Raw genomic sequence first — 4,130 nt, 5'->3', positions numbered from 1 at the left:
AGAAGATTGAACCCAGGCTCACTTTATGAAAAGAAGAGCTAGGACAGGATAGAGGAACATTAAAAGAAGCTACACTTGTATTCTATGTTGGTCCGGCCTTGTAAGAACCTGGCCACTAAGTAGAACTATAGGAAGTAGACTAGCTTTGCAGCCAGCCCTGGGCCAAGCAGTCCTCAGACTTGGTGAATGTATCTACAGTGTTTCTTAATATTACAGAAAAGGAAGGTTGAACCAGTAATATAAGACCTGGCTCTGGACTGTCAGTCCCAGAACACAGAGGTGGCATAAATAAAAGCTCAACAAAAAGGAAGTGATAAATACAGAGGAAAAAAAAGGAAGCCACTCAAAATGAGTCTGTAAGTAAGAATTGCAGCACACACAAGAAAAATCTGACTCTTACTCTCCACCATCCCTTACTTATTTGTTCATCTACAGCATACAGATAAAGTGAGCCCAGAATTGTTAACCCATACCCCCACGAGAAACACATTTACCAACTGGAGTGCTGTGTTTATATTCTATTTCATTTACTTCTAGTCTTACAGTTTTCCAACAAAACACCATTCTCCAGTGATTCTTAGGCCAGCTTTTCTTTTCCCCACCCCCTTCAGGGGGGGTTATTTCATATCTTTGTAATACAGTTAGATTCATGTGTCACAACTACATCCCATTATGGGATTCCCACAGTATCCAGCTGATCATCCAAAATGATCAACTTTATTTTTAGCCTATCTGCGTCACTTTATTTTAGGTTTTTCTCTTATATATAGCATATATTTTGGTCTTGTTTGAGCAACCAAGATGATTTTTTTTTTCTTTTAGTAGATGAATTAAGCCTATTCCCATTTATTGATATTGTTATATTTGGCCTCAATAAAGTCTTAGTATTTTTAAAATTTTGTGCATTTTATTATGTTTGTTGTGGTTCTTTTTCTAAAAGATGTGTATTAAGTAAGATTGTATTTTTATCTTTATATTTATACATTGTGGAATGCCTTTAGCTCTTAAGCTTTACTTTCTGATTTATCAGTTTTTGTTCAGTATACTTTAAGAAACACTCTCTGTGTAATAGCAAGTTTCCTCTATTTTTCTTCTCCACTTCCTCATTTTTCATTTTATTGTTTAGTTTCATCACTGACATCACATATTATCACAATTTATAATGTTTGCAAATCAGTTTTAATTTGAGATGAATACTGAGGTGTTTTCTAATACTCATGATAGCATCTTTGCTGAAATATCTCCATTCGGGAATTAGAAGAAGCTTATCCTCCAGAAGAGTTAATGAGTACAAAAATCCCTAGGCTGTCATACGTTAGAAACCTCTGTTTATAGCCTTGCTATATGAAAGATAGTTTGGTTGGATATAAAATTCTTAGTTAACACAGTTTTGAGGGTTTTTCCTTTGTTTGCTTGTTTTTTAATTACTACTTTTTGCCTTCAATTGTGGGCAACGTTTTTTAAAGAATTATTTTATTTATTTCTTTATTTTAACTTGCCCAGAGAGAGAGATAAAGAGGGAGAGTTGAGAAAGCAAGCCTCCAGATTCAGGACACAAAACACAGTCTGCCATATGGGAGTCTAGCACCTTAGCCACCATGCTACCTGCTTGCCCTGTGTCTTGGTTTTAACATTTGTGATATCAGTCTAATATTTTGCCTTTATCAATTATTTGGGTTTTTTTTCTAGAAGCCTATAAAAATTTACTTTGATATTTAATTGTTTTATTAAGACACGCATTAGAATTTTCAATTCTTAATTTTCCTCTGCATGTGATGAGCCCATTCAATGTGAAGATCAGAATATTATAAAAATGTACATGGATGGAGTGAATTAGTGATGAAGAGCTAACTCTATTTAGTATACCAAAGATATATCATAAAAAAGGATTAAAATAATGTGTACTGATCAGGAGTAAATATGTAGACCAATGAAACAGAGTGGAATCTTCGGAAATAACTGAAGTATGTACATTGTGTTATATATTAGTATGTATTGTTTGTGATATCTACATTATTTAAAATCAGATAGAAGAACCTAGATCATGGCATAGATGTAAAGCACAAGGGTTTGAGAGACTGGCCCACACGAGAGAATTCTGGATTAGTATACAGAATTCTCTCTGAGTATAACAGGCAAGTATGTGCTCAGGATGCATAGCTGGCTGAGGCTGGGGGTGGATCATTGTGTCAAGACCCAGTTTGGGATGTTGTTGCATTTTCTTTCTCTTTCTCTCCTTCTCTGACTCCTGCTCAAAGAAGAAATAAATGAGTAAACTTAAATTTAAAAAAGAGTAAAAAACTTATTTAATAAAAAGGTGTTATGATAGTTGTGAGGTCATATGATCAAAAATAAAACTGGATCCCTACCTTATTCCATCCACCAAAATTATTTTAGAATAATCAAATTTTCAAATTTAAAGCTTAAACAAATAAATGAATAAAAGTACTGTAAGATAAAAAAGATTGTTCTCTATATGATATTAGAGTAGAAAAGATCTTTCAAAGCACAGTATAAAATTAAGAAGACATAAAAGTACACATTGGTAAAACTGACTACATAAAAATAAATTTTTATAGCAATTAGTATCATATTCAAAGTCAAAAAAACAAAAAAGGTAAATGTTGAAAACATCTGGTAGCAGATTATTTTCTTTAATATTGAAAGATCTCTCACAAATTGTTGAAACAATAAGCAAACCAACTGAAATCTTTTTTTTTTTTTTTTTGAGAGATTTTTGTTATAGAGCATGTGTGCTCGCTGGGGAGACAGAGAGAGACAGAGAGACAGAGAGTGGGAAGTTATCCATCAGGGGTTGGCTAAGCTGCAATTTGGGCATGCACACACATGAGCCCAGCATGGATCTGAAGCGGCCAGGTCTGGGACTCAAACTGTGGTCAACCATGTAGGAATCCTGTGACACAACCATTATGCCATCTGCTGGTCTCCAAACTGCACCATTCTTGACTAGTTCACTATTTTAGTTCAGTATCTGTGACTTTTTGATTAGTCCATCATCCTACATAGCCATTACGCTAACTGCTGGTTCCAAATCTTTACACAAGATATAAACAAACAGTTCACACACACACGCACACACACACACACACACACACACACACACAACATGACAGATTAACATAGCTAAAGATATTCAGCTTAAAATTAAACTTAAGACAAAGCTTGACATCTAGGTATTGATATTTCCTTTGACTTATTACTCAGCTACACAATTTTCACCCTCTCCACTTTCTGGGTGGAGCCACTCACATCTAGGACTTCAATTAACACCTGGGTGACAACCAAACATTCATAAGAGACCATCTCCTGAGTTCCAGACCCTTCCCCGTTTTCTCCCCATTAATAATCAACAAGTTGTGCCAACTCTGCCTCCTTCCTATCTTTCTATACCAGTGTTTCCCAAATAAAAGATAGCAATCTTTAATTGGCATGAAATCGGCCTATTAGGTGAGGAACAACATGCTATAAAGAAAAATTACTAAGTGAAATAGGCCAATGTGTAAAGCTACATGCTTTAATCACAGGACATTCTAAAACAGACAAAATTATGAAAGCAGTAATAATATCAGTGATTTCTAGGGATTTGGAGGGAAGGAAACATGAACGTGTAGAGCACAGGTGATTTTTAGGATAATGAAATCATTCTGCACTATGCTATAAAAGTGGAAACCTGTAATTACACATTTTTAAAAACCCTATGAATGTGTACTACAGAGTGAAACCTAATGTATACTACAGACTTTGGATGATAAAGAAATAGAACAATTCATTATAGATCAAATTGTGTCCCCACAAATGCATATTAGAATCCTAACCCCAGTACTTCAGAATATGACTGTATTTGAAGATGAGGCCTTCAAAGAAGTTATTAAGATAAAAGGAGAGAACCAGCACTTAGCGTAATGGCTATGTCGCTGGACTCCCACGTAGTCGACTGCAGTTCACGTCCTGGACCCAGTGGCTTAAACTCACGCCAGGCATGTGTGCATGTGTGCCCAAGATCCCAAGAGGAGAATGGAGGAGAAGGGATTGCGGCATGGTCATCCCCTCTGGGGGGTGATTTCTCGCTTTCTGTCTCTATGTCTCTCTCTGTCTGTCTGGCGAGCGCA

The sequence above is a fragment of the Tupaia chinensis genome, unplaced genomic scaffold (genome assembly GCF_000334495.1).
Source record: "Tupaia chinensis unplaced genomic scaffold, TupChi_1.0 Scaffold000037_3, whole genome shotgun sequence".
Lineage (NCBI taxonomy): Eukaryota > Metazoa > Chordata > Mammalia > Scandentia > Tupaiidae > Tupaia > Tupaia belangeri.
Note: the sequence above shows the minus strand (reverse complement) of the source record.